At 45.0% G+C, this 16,683-nt stretch overlaps 1 protein-coding gene, 1 long non-coding RNA gene and 1 pseudogene across 8 annotated transcripts in view; all 3 read right to left on the bottom strand.

Annotated features, from left to right (window-relative positions):
• NF2 (neurofibromin 2) overlaps window positions 1-16,683 on the bottom strand; it is a 94,406-nt gene that overhangs the window by 71,483 nt on the left and 6,240 nt on the right. The gene's annotated exons all lie outside the window — the stretch shown is intronic.
• Window positions 195-15,274, bottom strand: LOC116535614. Its single transcript, XR_004262290.1, has 2 exons — window positions 14,987-15,274; window positions 195-223 (listed from the first exon to the last, which is right to left on the bottom strand). It is a non-coding gene; the product is annotated as an uncharacterized LOC116535614 (long non-coding RNA).
• Window positions 11,504-12,363, bottom strand: LOC116535613 (annotated as a pseudogene).

Raw genomic sequence — 16,683 nt, 5'->3', positions numbered from 1 at the left:
CCAGGGAGGGGGGGGTGGCGTTGGGCGGAGACGCCGCCTTTCCCCCCCGCCCGGGGAAAAAAAAAAAAAACCCCTTAAAAAAAAAAAAAAAAAAAAAAAAAAAAAAAAAATTAAGTTCAGGGTCACTTGGGAAGCAGGTAGCAGCCGCAGTGCTTTTCCCAGGCCAATTTACCCCTTCTATCAGGGATGTAGCGCTTATTCCTTAAGCAATATTCTTCCCATCCTCTAGACTTTCTCACACCTATCACTCAGGTCTTAAAATGACTTCCTACCAAAGAAGGAAATATGAAAGGGAAAGGAGCACAGTGAGCCTCTTCTGCCCAGATCACCTAAAATAAGATGCTAAAGCTGAGGGCCTCCCCTCATTTTTCAGAATAACTAAGGTCTTGGGGAAGTAGGTGATATGCCCGAGGTCACACAATGGCACTCTGCCGAGACGCCTGGTATTCAGACATCAGTTTAGGGATCTCGATGGTTTTATACAAGTAATACCCTGATTGCATGCAGGAACCAGACATGAGAAGCGGACTGACCTGAGCTCAACTCTGGTCAGGCTTGACCCAAATTCCCTTCTTCCTGGCTGATCTCGGAGACTGAGGACTGGCTCCGGACCTCAGGACCTCCTGAATCTTAGGCCTAGTAGGTCTTCTGCTCATTCTTGGTCACAGAACCCCTGGATCCCGGGATTCACTAGATGCTTAGCATCTGCATAGTTTTGTCCCAGCCGCCACCCAGCGAGTCCCACTGCTCTTCAGGTTTCAATGTGATACCCTGCCCAAAGCATTTGCCTTCAATTGTTTCCTATTTCCAACCTCTCTCCCCACCCCAAACCCCAGACATTCCAAATCATTCTGCATGCAAACCACTTTAAATCACACTCCTAGTAAAAACTTCAAAGCTCTTCGTCACATCTGATGAATACAAGCTCTTTAACCTGGGCTTCTCAAGCCTCTAGTATCTAGCCTGAACCTACCAATTCACATACATCTCTAGCTGGGCATGGTGGCTCATGCCTGTAATCTCAGAGCTTTGGGAGGCTGAGGCAGAAGGATCCCTTGAGCCCAGGAGTTCCAGACCAGCCTAGGCAACATAGCTGGATCCCATTTCTACAAAAAAATACAAAATTAGCCAGCTATGGTGGCACATGCCTATAGTGCCAGCTACTGGGGAGGTTAGGCAGAAGAATTTATTTTTGAGCGCAGCAGGTCAAGTCAGTAGTGAGCTGTGATAGCGCCACTGCACTCCAGTCTGAGTGAGACCCCATCTCAAACAAAAAACAAAAAACCAAACATCACACCCACTCCCTGCTCAAACCACAGGATTCCCACCCACTGCCTTTGCTCAAGCCACATCTCCATGGTTCACCCCACAGCACAGTGATTTCTCTTTCCCTCTCAACTAGCACACCCTCATTAAATATATATACATATTTCTTTGTGTTATCTTTTCATGTGTTTTCCTGTTTCTCTAGACCATGAGCACCTTGGAAAGCTAAACCTTCCCTCTTACTATCTTTTCTGTAAGTTCCAATGCTTTAAATACAGGCTCTTCCAAAACTGCACTGTCAGTGAGAGGGAAGTGGATTTTTTTTTTTTTTTTTTTTTTTCCTTTTTTTTTAGAGGGAGTTTCACTCATGTTACCCAGGCTGGAGTGCAATGGCGCGATCTTGGCTCACCGCAACCTCCGCCTCCCGGGTTCAGGCAATTCTCCTGCCTCAGCCTCCTGAGTAGCTGGGATTACAGACACGCACCACTATGCCCAGCTAATGTTTTGTATTTTTAGTAGAGACGGGGTTTCACCATGTTGACCAGGATGGTCTCGATCTCTTGATCTCGTGATCCACCCGCCTCGGCCTCCCAAAGTGCTGGGATTACAGGCTTGAGCCACTGCGCCCGGCCCGGATTTTTTTTTTTTAAAGATGGATTCTGGTTCTGTCACTCAGGCTGGAGTACAATGGTGCAATCTTGGCTCACCATAATCTCCACCTCTCAGGTTCAAGTAATTCTCCTGTCTCAGCCTCCAGAGTAGCTGGGACTACAGGCATGTGCCAACATGCCTGGCTAATTTTGTATTTTTAGTAGAGACGGGGTTTCTCCATGTTGGTCAGGCTGGTCTCGAACTCCTGACCTCAGGTGATCCTCCTGCCTCGGCCTCCCAAAGTGCTGGGATTACAGGCGTGAGCCATCACTGCCCGGCCAGGAAGTGGATTTTAAAAGTTAAGGAACAATGTGGTCTGAACAAATACTTTTCAAAATCCATACATGAAAGAGTCTCAGAATAAAGATGTTACCAATTGCTACCTAGGTGGAAATAACAAATATTATGAGAAGACACGAGGCTGAATACAGGGAGGAGTATTCTGGCTGTGTTAAATATACAACTAGACTGCTTAATTATTACAGGATAAGCCTCATTTTAAGCCAAAGGTAAGGAATTCTCATTGTATCATGGGCAAGTGAAAATGATTCACGTATAGAAAATGTTCACTTGATTCAAAATGACAAACTAGACATTGAGGCAATGTAGCAGGGATCATTAGTCATGTCATTCACCCGGCAAAAATGTAAGCCACTGGCAAGTTTACAAAATGCTTTCAAGATAGTATCATATACCAAACGCAATAAAATAATGCCATAGACAAATAGTTGTTAAGTTGAGGAAGGCCTTCAAAAGATCTCTTCTTTCCACTTTCTGTTTCCTGTTTACCAAATACCTAAGTTCTCTCCAGGTTTCTAACCTTTTCTCTCCTACTTCTCTTTCACACTTCCTGTTAGGGGAGCATAGGATAGTGGAAAGAGGACTGACCTGAAAGACAGATGACCTGGCTGCAAATCTCAGTCCCATCACTTAGAAGCTGTGTGGTGAGCTTGGGCACAAAGTGGAGGAAGGCCTTGAGCAGAGCCTAGAAGGAGAATGAGTAGTTCTGCCAGGCAACAAGTGAGAACGACATTCCAGGCAAAGAGAACAGCATATGCAAAGGTGTGGCAGTGTGAAGGAGGGACCAGGACAACAGGCCCAGAGCAAGAGGGTGTGTGAGGAAGTGGAGGACAGGCTGAGAAAGGGAGCAAACTGACGAGAGGCACTAAACTTATTTCCTTTTTATTTTTTGAAATTTATTTTATTGCCCGTAATCCCAGCACTGTGGGAGGCCGAGGCGGGTGGATCACGAGGTCAAGAGATCGAGACCATTCTGGTCAACATGGTGAAACCCCGTCTCTACTAAAAATACAAAAAATTAGCTGGGCATGGTGGTGCGTGCCTGTAATCCCAGCTACTCAGGAGGCTGAGGCAGGAGAATTGCCTGAACCCAGGAGGCAGAGGTTGTGGTGAGCCGAGATTGCGCCATTGCACTCTAGCCTGGGTAACAAGACTGAAACTCCGTCTCAAAAAAAAAAAAAAAAAAAAAAAAAAATTTATTTTATTTATTTATTTTTTAAGACAAGGTCTCACTCTGTCACCCAGGCTGTAGTGCAGTAGTGCAATCAGGCAGCTCACAGCAGCAGTGAACTCCCAGGTCCAGGTGATCCTCCCACTTCAGCCTCCCGAGACACTAGGACCACGGGTGCACACCACCACACCCGGCTAATTTTGTATTTTTTGTAGAGACAGGGTTTCGCCGTGTTGCCCAAGCTGTTATTTCCTTTTAGGTAACAATCCTTATATAGTAGCACTTATCTTGTGCTAGGTACTATTTTAAGTACTTTACCAGTAGTAATTACTCAATTTTAATTCTTGGAACACTATGTGGGAAGAATTATTATGATCACCATTTTACAGATAGGGAACAGAGGCATGTGAGCAGATTAAGGAACTTGTCTAAGGTTGCAAAGCTGATTAGAGGCAGAGCCAGGAATCAAACTCTGAGGCCTATGCTTTTGTTTCTAGGGTATGCTGCCTCAGCGACCCCAATAAGGAAACTGAACCTTGAGCTAAGACTTGCTCAACTTACATGAGAACTTCAATGTGAGGTTCAAATAAGCAACTGCAGCCCTTACTGGTCATTATTAAGTTAAAGGGTGTGCCCGTCTATTCTCCCTATTCTCTCATTACCTACCTGTCCCTGTCCTATTCTGCCTCTTTCAGAATAGATAACGGCTTTACTGAGTTTTTAAGCATGCTATGATCCTGTCTGAGCTTCCATTTCCCCCCTTAAAGATGAAGCCAATTACAAAACCTAGGTCCAAAGTAGCCCTTGATCATTGCTAGGAGATATTCTCTGCCTGGTCCATGTGGGCACCCAGTAAATCACAGTGCTGGGCATGGTGGTTCACATCTATAATCCTAGCACTTTGGGAGGCTGAGGCAGGACGATCCTTTGAGCCCAGAACTTTGAGACCAGCCTGGGCAACCAATGTAGGGAGACCCTGTCTCGCCCCATCACCCAGGCTGGGGTGCAGTGGCTGGATCTCAGGCAATCTCCACCTCCCAGGTTCGAGCAATTATCCTGCCTCAGTCTCCCAAGTAGCTGGGATTACAAGTACATGCCACTGCGGCCAGATTTTTCTACTTTTAGTAGAAACGGGTTTTCGCCATGTTAGCCAGCCTAGTCTTGAACTCCTGACCTCAGGGATCCACCCGCCTCAGCCTCCCAAAGTGCTGGGATTACGGGAATGAGCCACCACACTCGGCTAACCGTCTCTATTTAAAAAAATAAATAAATAAAAGAGGCAGGGTCTCACTCTGTCACCCAGGCTTCATGCAGTGACAGGAACATAGCTCACTGCAGCCTCAAACTCCTGAGCTCAAGTGATCCTCCTGTCTCAGCCTCCCAAGTAGCCAGGACTACAGGTGTGCCCAACCATGCCTAATTATTTTATAATATCTTTTTTTTTTTTTGAGACAGAGTCTCACACTTGTCGCCCAGGCTGGAGCGCAGTGCCGCAATCTCGGCTCACTGCAATCTCTGCCTCCTGGATTCAAGCAATTCTCCTGCCTTAGCCTCCCAAGTAGCTGGGACTACAGGCACCTATCACCACGCCTGGCTAATCTTCATATTTTTAGTAGAGAAAGGGTTTGTCCATGTTGCCCAGACTGGTCTCAAACTCCTGGCCTCAAGTGATCTGGCTGCCTTGCCTACATCTGACCTTAATAAAGTGCTGGGATTATAGGTGTGAGCCACTGTGCTTGGCCTATTTTGTAATATCTCTTGAATGAATAAATGAGTCTCTGTTATATCAAATGAGGTGGTATTCAGTTAAAGCATTTGGCATGGTACCTAGCACAAAGTAACTGATAGTCCCTAGCACTTCATCCCACACAAAGGCAGAATGGGGTCCAGTGGAGCACTAGCCAGCGTCCGTTCTACTTCCTTCTTTACACGCCTTCATTAGCTCACATGCATTCATCACTCACCCCTGTCTGTCCATGTCCTAGACCTGAGCAGTGGCACCCATGCCATCCACAGGCACTGCTTAAAACCCATGGGAGAGGCCGGGTGTGGTGGCTCATGCCTGTAATTCCAGCACTTTGGGAGGCTGTGGTGGGTGGATCATGAGCTCAGGAGTTTGAGACCAGCCTGACCGACGTGGTGAAACCTCGTCTCTACCAAAAATACAAAAATTAGCCGGCCATGGTGGTGCACACCTGTAATCCCAGCTACTCAGGAGGCTGAGGCAGGAGAATCGCTTCAACCCAGGAGGCAGAGGTTGCAGTGAGCCGAGATCACGTCACTGCACTCCAGCCTGGGTGACAGAGAGAGACTTTGTCTTAAAAGAAAGAAAGAAAAAAAACCATGGGAGAGCAAAGCGGTAAAAAAGGTAGATAACAGGCCTGGCATGGTGGCTCACGCCTATAATCCCAGCACTTTGGGAGGCCGAGGCAGGCAGATCACCTGAGGTCAGGAGTTTGAGACCAGCCTGACCAACATGCACAAACCCTGTCTCTACTAAAAATATAAAATTAGCCGGGCATAGTGGTACATGCCTGTAATCCCAGCTACTCAGGTGGCTAAGGCAGGAGAATCATTTGAACCCAGGAGATGGAGGTTTGCAATGAGCTGAGATCACACCATTGCACTCCAGCCTGGGCAACAAAGTGAGACTCTGTCTCAAAAAAAAAACAAAACAAGTAGATAACAGTCTTTCTTCTGAAATAGGAAAAGATATTTCTTGGTGCACTAATATAGAGTACGCAACTACTACCCTGTGTAACTACATTACCCTCCAGAGTTTACATCTTTGAAGGTGATGGTTTGCTTGGTCCTAGGAGTCTAGGATTTAAGATTTTACTGAAATTGCCAGAATTGTTCTACCTGTCTTCCCCTTTTGAAAGTTCCTTCCATTATGGACAACTTGTGTCCACTTGTATGCTGGGATGATCTGTAATGTTGGTATTTAATCCAATCATAATCCCACTTGGGTATGTGAAAACATTTAGAATGCCAAATAACAGGAGAAGGAGGCTTTGTTTTCAATATAAGATAGTATTGGGATCTCACAACTTCCTATTTGGCTTTTCTTACTGATAGATTGAATTATTAGAGTAAAATTCCAGCCTAGATAAGAAATAACATAACCGTTTAGTCTCCTGGCAAATTACACTCAGCACCCACTTTCTCAAAATGACAAATAACAAATCTTTCAAGTGGAAAAATCTTCCAAAGCATCCAGCTAATTGTGCAATGCAGCAAGTAGTGCAGGAAAGAGATTTTTTTCCCCCCTCTCTCTGCAGTAAAAAGAAAAAAAGTCTGAACTTATTAGCATAAGGTAATGTGACTCATATGTTAACTGCCACTGGTTCTGAAATTGAGTCCTTCTTGAAAAGCCACCTACATTTGACCTCAATAAAGTCAAGAATTCTATAAGTACTCTCTCTCTCTCCTTTTTTCTTCAAAATGCATCTGCCATCCCCTTGCATCAGCACCTTGCTCAGTTAATGGACAACATAAAAAACAGGAAGGAGAGTAAAATTAATCACTTATCTGAGCCTTATCATCATAAATCAAATGATGATTACTTTCAACAGAATACGTGAACATGGTTTACAAACAGGTTTTTCCACTGGAATTCTGAGGTTCAGTGGGGTGTAATGGCTTGATAAATCACAACAGGGTAGTGCCCATGGTAACCAGAGCCTCCTACATTAGGCCAATTATAGTTCCTTCCATATCTTCCTTTCTGCCAGGGACTATGCATTCCATGAATCCTCATTAGAACTCTGCAAGGTCAGCATTAGTAGTCCCATTTTACCAATGAGAAAATGAAGACCAGAGAGCTATGTATCTTGTCCAAGGTAGAAGTAATTTAGCTAGAATTCAAGCCTAGGTCTGTCTTCTTTCTAAGCCCGTGTACTTTCTACTACTGCTCTGCTATTCAAAGTGTGGTCCTTGGAGTAGGAGGCATCAACACCTGAGAGTTTGTTTTTAATACAGAATTGTCAGTTTCATCCCAGAACTGCTGAACCAGAACGCACATTTTTCCAAGATTCCCCAGGTCATTTATGTAAACATTAAGGTTTGGCAAGCTTTACACTATACCATCCTGCCTCTCTGAATGTCACTACTATTACACTTTTCTGTAGATCAGTGGTTCTCAATGTGGTCATGGAGGTTGCGTAGGGACAAAGAGGAGATTAGGAGGTTGTCTTCCCTATCCCAGAGACACTTGACAATTTCTGAAGACATTTTTGGTTGTCACAACAACTGGGGTGGGTTGGGGGAATGCTACTGACATCTAGTAGGTAGAAGGCAGAGATGCTGCTGAACATCCTAGAATACACAAGGCAGCTCCTCACAACAGAGAGATTATTCAGGCAAAACGTCAATAGTGCCAAGGTTGAAAAACCTTGCTCTAGGTGGTAATATTGTCCGTCATCTTTGGGTCTGAGATCTGCTTAATGAAGAAAAAAGAAGAGCTTTTCCTGGCAAAATTATGGCTGAAGAAATGTCATAAAAAATCCCTTTCCTGGCTGGACACGGTAGTTCACACCTGTAATCCCAGCATTTTGGGAGACCGAGGAGGGTCAGATCACCTGAAGTCATGTGTTCAAGAACAGCCTGGTTAACAAGGCAAAACCTCCTCTCTACTAAAAATACAAAAATTAGCCAGGCGTGGTGGCATGTACCTGTAATCCCAGCTATTTGGGAGGCTGAGGCAGGAGAATCACTTGAACCCAGTAGGCGGAGATTGCAGTGAGCCAAGATTGCCCCACTGCACTCCAGCCTGGGCACCAGAGTGAGACTCTGTCTCAAAAAAAAAAACAACAAAAAAAAAACCCAACCCCTCTTTCCTTACAGTCTAGTCTCTCATACCCTCTCACAACATCTAACATCTATCAAATAGTAACTTAGGTCAGAGATCAGCAAATTATGGCCCACAGGACAAATCCAACCCACCACCTATTTCTGTGTGGCCTGAGAGCTAAGAATGATTTTTACTTTTTTTTTTTTAAGATGGAGTTTCTTGTTGTCCAGGCTGGAGTGCAGTGGGGTGATCTCGGCTCACCGAAATTTCTGCTTCCTGGGTTCAAGCAATTCTCCTGCCTCAGCCTCCTGAGTAGCTGGGATTACAGGCATAAGCCACCATGCCCAGCTAATTTTCTTTTCTTTCCTTTTATTTATTTATTTTTTGAGACAGAATCTCGCCTCTTCTTTGCCCAGACTGTAGTGCAGTGGTGCAATGTTGGCTCACTGCAACCTCCGCATCCAGGGTTCAAGCAATTCTCTGCCTCAGCCTCCCAAGTAGCTGGGATTACAGATGCCCACCACCACACCTGTATTTTAGTAGAGACAAGGTTTTACCATTTTGGCCAGGCTGATCTTGAATTCTTCACCTCATAATCCATTTGCCTCGGCCTCCTGAAGTGCTGGGATTACAGGTGTGAGCCATCGTGCCCAGCCGGAGTTTTACATTTTTTAACGGTTTTCAAAAAAAAATGTATTGTGAAAATTATGTTGAATTCAAAAATAAATAAATAAAAATGAAAATTATGTTAAATTCAAATTTCTGTGTCCATAAAGTTTTCTTGGAACACAGTCAATGCCCACTGTTTACATTTGCCTAAGTTTTTTTTAAAAAACAGCTTTATTGATATATAATTCATATACCCTAAAATTCACCCAAAGTGCACAATTCAGTAGTTTTTAGTATATTCAGCGTTGTACAATCAACACCAGTTTTAGAATATTTTCATCATTTCATAAATAAAACCTTGTATCTTTCAGCTATCACCCCCTATACCCATCCACTTTGTCTGTTTTTGTTTTATACTCCATCCACTTTTGCCAGCCCTAAGCAACCACTAATCTACTCTGTCTCTGTAGATGTGCCTATTCTAGACTTGCATATGAATAGAATTATGTGTGTTCTTTTGTGGTTGGTTTCTTTCACTTAGCATAATGTTTTCAAGCTCCACCCATGGTACTTCATTCAATTTTATTTCCAAATAATTCCATAGTATGGATAGACCACATTTTGTTCATCCATTCATCAGCTGATGTATATGAACTGTTTCTACCTTCTGGCTATGATGAATAATAAACACTATAAACACTCACATATACGTTTTTCTTATAAACCTATGTTTTCATTTCTCTTGGGAAGACATGTCTAAGTTGAATTGCTGGGTCATATGGTAACTCTGTGTTTAATTGTTTGATGAACTGCCACAACATTTTTCTTTTTATCTTTCTTGAGACTGGGTCTCTCTGTCACTCAGGCACAATCATAGCTAACTGCAACCTCAAAATTCTGGGCTCAAGCAACCCTGACACCTTGGCCTCTCAAGTAGCCGTGACTATAGAGGCACGCTACTGCACCCAGTTAATTTCTTTCTTTTTTTGAAACAGGGTCTCACTTTGACTACGAGGCTGGAGGTGCAGTGATGCAATCATACTTCAGTATAGCCTCTCCCAGGCTCAAGCAATCCTCCCACCTCAGCCTCCCAAGTAATTGGGACTACAGGTGCGAGTAACCACGCCTGGCTAATTTTTAAATTTTTTGTAGAGAAAGAGTCTCACTTTGGTGCCCAGGCTGGTCTTCAAGTGATCCTCCCTCCTTGGTCTCCCAAAGTGGTGGGATTACAAGTACAATCCACCACGCCTGGCCAACTACTTTGTTTTTCAAACTGGCTGCACCATTTTACGTTCTTACCAACAGTTACAGGCAACAGCCATTGTGCCCAGGTCTCTCTCTCTCTCTCTCTCTCTCTTTTAATTACTTTTTTTTTTTTTGAGACGGAGTCTTGCTCTGTCACCAGGCTGGAGTGCAGTGGCACAATCTCGGCTCACTGCAACCTCTGCCTCCTGGGTTCAAGCGATTCTTCCGCCTCAACCTCCCGGGTAGCTGGGACCACAGGTGCGTGCTACCACGCTTGGCTAATTTTTTTGTATTTTTAGTAAAGGCGGGGTTTCACTGAGTTGGCCAGATTGGTCTCGATCTCTTGACCTCATGATCTGCCCGCCTTGGCCTCCCAAAGTGCTGGGATTACAGGCTTGAGCCACCGCGCCCGGCCAATTACTTATTTATTTATTTATTTTTTAATGGTACACAATCCCACCCAAATTTATATTTTTTAATTCCATTTGGCTCATATTACCAAGCATAGAAACAAATCACACATAACATAAAATAGAAAAAAAGGCTTCCTTTGCTTTTGGAAAACAGATGAAAAACAACAAAATTCTTTTCAGAAATGCAGAAAAAAAAATTGTTTTTTATAGTGTAGCTAATATGCCCTCCTTAGGCATTAAGATACTTTTCTGACTACACACTGGGGTCAGTTGGGGGGAAATAGGGGAGGGATGGTGGGGGGTGGGGAGTTGGGGAGAGATAGCAAGGGGAGAGATGCCAGATGTAGGTGATGGGGAGGAAGGCAGCAAATCACACTGCCACGTGTGTACCTATGCAACAATCTTGCATGTTCTTCACATGTACCCCAAAACCTAAAATGCAATAAAATGGAGGAAAAAAAAATCCAAGCAAAAGAATATATTAAAAAAAAAGATACTTTTCTGTTTGCAGCCATATTTTTACTCTTTATAAAAATCAAGGCTCTCAATAAAAACCATATCTCACTCACTAATCATTAAACTGTATTACTAAAAATAGTTGCCGGGCGTGGTGGCTCAAGCCTGTAATCCCAGCACTTTGGGAGGCCGAGGCGGGTGGATCACGAGGTCAAGAGATCGAGACCATCCTGGTCAACATGGTGAAACCCCGTCTCTACTAAAAATACAAAAAATTAGCTGGGCATGGTGGTGCGTGCCTGTAATCCCAGCTACTCAGGAGGCTGAGGCAGGAGAATTGCCTGAACCCAGGAGGCGGAGGTTGCGGTGAGCCGAGATCGCGCCATTGCACTCCAGCCTGGGTAACAAGAGTGAAACTACGTCTCAAAAAAAAAAAAAAAAAAAAATAGTTATACACACCCATTTCTAACCTCTTAGAATATTCTGCTCAATCCACTATAATCGCTGGAATGAATAACTGCTCAAAAAAGCAGAATGGCTCCAATCGCATTACGATGTGGTAGTCAATATTCCTGTTTCCCAGTAAAAAGGAGACTTCATGAACTGGGCTTATGGTTTCATGGATCACAAGAATGTTTCTGAGCAGCTTCTGACCATACATTTTTTAACAGGTTGACCACAGATCTAGGGTCTTCACTCATAATAGCACTGCCAGACACAATCATGTTAGCTCCTCTACACACTAATAACGGCCAGTGTCAGGATCTACTCCACAGCGACCTCAATATCCAAAGACGGGAACTGGGTCCTCAACCAATGAATCTTTGGCATCATATGTTCCATGAATTTATGCCCTCCAAGACCTGGTTCCACTGTCATAACCAAGGCCATATCTAGTTGATTAGCTCATGGTGCCAAAGACTCAACTGAGGTTCCTGGTTTGATGGCAAGAGCAACCTTCATCCCATTTTCCCAAATGTCTTTAATCAACGCCCTTGGGTTCTCAGCAGCCTCAAGATGAAAGGTGTACTGATTGGCTCCTGCTATAGCCATTGGCTTTACCCACTGTTCTGGCTTGGACACCATCATGTGCATGCCCGTCCATTACATCCAGATGCAGATAATCGGCCCCAGGGTCTAGCATCTGGAGGCACTTGACCCCTACATTGGCCAGGTCACTGTTGAGGGTAGACAGGCCAATCTTGCAGCCCAATGCCATACTACTGTTTCCCAAGAGCAATTTACCCCACCAGTCCCCTCAATTACTAATTTAGTATCTTCACTTGTTATAGGTCTATTCAAATGGTGTCTCTTCTTGGGTCAATTTTGGTGCTTTATGTCTTTCTAGGAGTTTGTCCATTTCATTGAAGTTATCTAATTACTTAGCACTCAACTGCCATTTTACTCTTTTTTGGTATATGTTTCACATCTTTTTTTTTTTGGTGGGGGGGAAACGGAGTCTCGCTCTGTCACCCAGGTTGGAGTGCAGTGGTGTGATCTCAGCTCACTGCAACATCTGCCTCCTGGGTTCAAGTGATTCTCCTGCCTCAGCCTCCTGAGAAACTGGTATTACAGGCACGCGCCACCACACCAGGCTAATTTTTGTATTTTTAGTAGAGATGGGGTTTCACCGTGTTGGCCAGGCTGGTCTAGAACTCCTGACCTCAGGTGATCTGCCCACCTTGGCCTCCCAAAGTGCTGGGATTAGAGGCAGAAGCCACCCACCCCAGCCTATTTCACATCTTTTTTACTTCTCTATTCCTCCTTTACTTCTCTATTCCTCCTTTACTACTTTCTCCTAATTTAAGTAAATGATTTTTTCTAATTTAAGTGAATGTTTTCTGAAAAACTAGTGAAATAATTATTAAAGAAATTTAAATGAGCCAGGCGCAGTGGCTCATGCCTGTAATCCTAGCACTTTGGGAGGCTGAGGCGGGTGGATCACGAGGTCAAGAGATCGAGACCATCCTGGTCAACATGGTGAAACCCCATCTACTAAATATACAAAAAATTAGCTGGGCATGGTGGCGTGTGCCTGTAATCCCAGCTACTCAGGGGGCTGAGGCAGGAGAATTGCCTGAACCCAGGAGGCAGAGGTTGCGGTGAGCCAAGATCACGCCATTGCACTCCAGCCTGGGTAACAAGAGCAGCGAAACTCCAACTCAAAAAATAAATAAATAAATAAATAAATAAGAAATTTAAATGTTTCTGATGAAACATTTAAATTTTGAGGCTTTTGTTTTTTAAGTGGTTGCTCTGGGATTTATTATATAATCTCAACATATCAGAATCAGCTTCAGATTGGCCAGGCAAGGTGGTTCACACCTATAATCTCCTCACTTTGGGAGGTTGAGGTGGGCAGATCACCTAAGGTCAGCAGTTCAAGACCAGCCTGGCCAACATGGTGAAACCCCGTCTCTACTAAAAAATACAAAAATTAGGCCAGGCTCAGTGGCTCACACCTGTAATCCCAGCACTTTGGGAGCTGAGGTAGGCAGATCATGAGGTAAGGAGTTCAAGACCAGCCTGACCAATATGGTGAAACACCATCTCTACTAAAAATACACAATTTAGCCAAGCATGGTGGCATGCTCCTGTAGTTCCAGCTACTCGGGAGGCTGAGGCAGGAGAATCTCTTGAACCTGGGAGGCAGAGGTTGCAGTGAGCCGATATTGTGCCACTGCACTAGAGCCTGGGAGACAGAGCAAGACTCCATCTCAAAAAAAAAAAAAAAAAAACTAGCTGGGCGTGGTGGTGCACACCTGTAATCCCAGCTACTCAGAATGCTGAGATGGGAGAACTGTTTGAACCCAAGAAGGTGGAGGTTGCAGTGAACTGACATCATACCACTGCACTCCAGCCTGGGTGACAGAGCAAGACTCCGTCTCAAAAAAAAAAAAAAAAAGAATCAGCTTCTAGTTTATATTAGCTTAATTCTAGTGATATATAGCTATATAGGAGTTATACCTATATAACTCCATTCCTTTTCCCCTTTTTTCATGGCTTTATTGTTATACATACATCTATTACAGATCCATCTATTAAACTTACATACCCAATAAAACATTGTTGGGCCGGGCGCAGTGGCTCAAGCCTGTAATCCCAGCACTTTGGGAGGCCGAGGCGGGTGGATCACGAGGTCAAGAGATGGAGACCATCCTGGTCAACATGGTGAAACCCCGTCTCTACTAAAAATACAAAAAATTAGCTGGGCATGGTGGCGCGTGCCTGTAATCCCAGCTACTCAGGAGGCTGAGGCAGGAGAATTTCCTGAACCCAGGAGGCGGAGGTTGCGGTGAGCTGAGATCGCGCCATTGCGCTCCAGCCTGGGTAACATGAGTGAAACTCCGTCTCAAAAAAAAAAAAAAAAAAAAATTGTTATTTTACGATCTGTAGCCATTTCTTCAGCTCATAGAGCTTTGCTCCCACCCAGTTCCTTTGTGCTGTTATTGGCAAATGTATTACACATACTTCATATTAACAGAACATTATTTTTTTTTTTTTGGAGACGGTCTCGCCCTGTCACCCAGGTTGGAGTGCAGCGGGGTGATCTCGGCTCACAGCAATCTCCACCTCCCAGGTTCAAGTGATTCTCCCGCCTCAGCCTCCTGAGTAGCCGGGATTATAGTCGCATGCCAGCTCGCTCAGCTAATTTTTTTTTTTTTTAAGAGACAAGGATTTCACCATGTTGGTCAGGATGGTCTCGAACTCCTGATCTCAGGTGATCCACCCGCTTTGGCCTCTCAAAGTGCTGGGAATACAGGCATAAGCCACCGTACCCGGCCAATTTTTGTATTTTTAGTAAAGACGGGGTTTCACTATGTTGGTCAAACTGGTCTCGAATTCCTGACCTTGTGATCCGCCCGCCTCAGCCTCCCAAAGTGCTGGGATTACAGGCATAAGCCACTGCGCCCTACAATTGTTTCTTTTTTTCCTTCTAATTTTTATTTATTTATTTATTTTAGAGACCAGGTCTCGCTATGCCGCCCAGGCTGGAGTGTAGTATATATTCACAGGAACGATCCCCAACTACAAACCAACACCGGAGTTTTGACTTGCTGTTTCCGACCTGGGCCGGCTCACCCCTCCTTAGGAAACCTGGTGGTCCCCCGCTCCCGGGAGGTCACCATACTGATGCCGAAATTAGTGCGGACACTGGATAGGCATAGCGCACTACAACCCAGAATTCCTGGGCTCAAACGATCCTCCCACCTCAGCCTCCGGAGTAGCTGGGACTACAGGCACGCATCGCAGCGCCCGGCAATCTTATACAATTGTTTCTTAAATCAGTTAAGAGAAGGAGAGAAATATGCATTCATACTTTTTTTTTTTTTTTTTTTTTTTTGAGACGGAGTCTCGCTCTGTCGCCCAGGCTGGAGGGCAGTGGCGTGGTCTCTTCTCAGTGGAACCCCCTCCCAGGTTCCAGCGATTCTCCCAAGTAGCTGGGACTACAGGCGCGCGTTACTATGCCCAGCTAATTTTTTGTATATTTTAGTAGAGACGGGGCTTCACGGTGTTAGCCAGGATGGTCTGGATCTCCTGACCTCGTGATCTGCCCGTCTAGCCTCCACGGATGCTGGGATTACAGGCGCATGCCACCTAACCCGGCTAATTTCTGTATTTTTAGTAGAGACGGGGTTTCGCCATGTTGGTCAAATTGATCTGGAATTCCTGACCTTGTGATCCGCCCACCTCGGCCTCCCAAAGTGCTAGGATTACAGGCGTGAGCCACTGCGCCCAGCCCCGGAACCTTATATACATGCTATTTCAAACAATTGTTTATTTTTTAAAAAAACATTATATTTATTTATTTAGAGACAGGGTCTCACTATGTTGCCCAGGGTGGAGTGCAGTGGATATTCACAGGCAGGATCCTACATTTCCGACCTGGGCAAGTTCATCCCTACTTAGGCAACCTGGTGGTCCCCCGCTCCCGGGAGGTCACCATATTGATGCCGAACTTGGTGTGGACACCCTATAGGCATAGAGCACTGCAACCCAGAATTCCTGGGCTCAAGCGATCCTCCCACCTCAGCCTCCGGAGTAGCTGGGACTACAGGCGCACGCTACCACGCCCAGTTAATTTTTTGTACATTTTGGTAGAGACTGGGTTTCACGGTGTTAGCCAGGATGGTCTGGATCGCCTGACCTCGTGATCCGCCCGTCTGGCCTCCCGGGTTGCTGGGATTACAGCCGCATGCCACCTAACCCCGCTAATTTCTGTATTTTTAGTAGAGACGGGATTCCGCCATGTTGGTTAAACTGGTTTCAAATTCCTGACCTTGTGATTCGCCTGCCTCAGCCTCCCAATGTACTGGGATTACAGGCGTGAGCCACCAAGCCCGGCCCTGGAACATTATATACATGCTATTTTATACAATTGCTTCTTTCTTTTTTTAATATTTATTTATTTATTTTTAAGAGACGGGGTCTCGCTATGTTGCCCAGGCTGGAATGTAGTGTATATTCACAGGAACGATCCGACTACAAATCAACACCGGAGTTCTGATTTGCTGTTTCCAACCTGGGCCGGCTCACCCCTCCTTAGGAAACCTGGTGGTCCCCCGCTCCCGGGAGGTCACCATTTTGATGCCGAACTTGGTGCGCACACCCGATAGGCATAGCGCACTACAAACCAGAATTCCTGGGCTCAAACGATCCTCCCACCTCAGCGTCCGGAGTAGCTGGGACCACAGGCACGCACCGCAGCGCCCGGCAATTTTATACAATTGTTTCTTAAATCAGTTAAGAGGAGAGAAATATGCATTCATACTTTTTTT

This window comes from Sapajus apella, unplaced genomic scaffold, assembly GCF_009761245.1.
Source record: "Sapajus apella isolate SASKATOON/1434 unplaced genomic scaffold, GSC_monkey_1.0 scaffold95, whole genome shotgun sequence".
Taxonomy (NCBI): Eukaryota; Metazoa; Chordata; class Mammalia; order Primates; family Cebidae; genus Sapajus; species Sapajus apella.
This window is presented reverse-complemented; position numbering and strand designations above follow the sequence as displayed.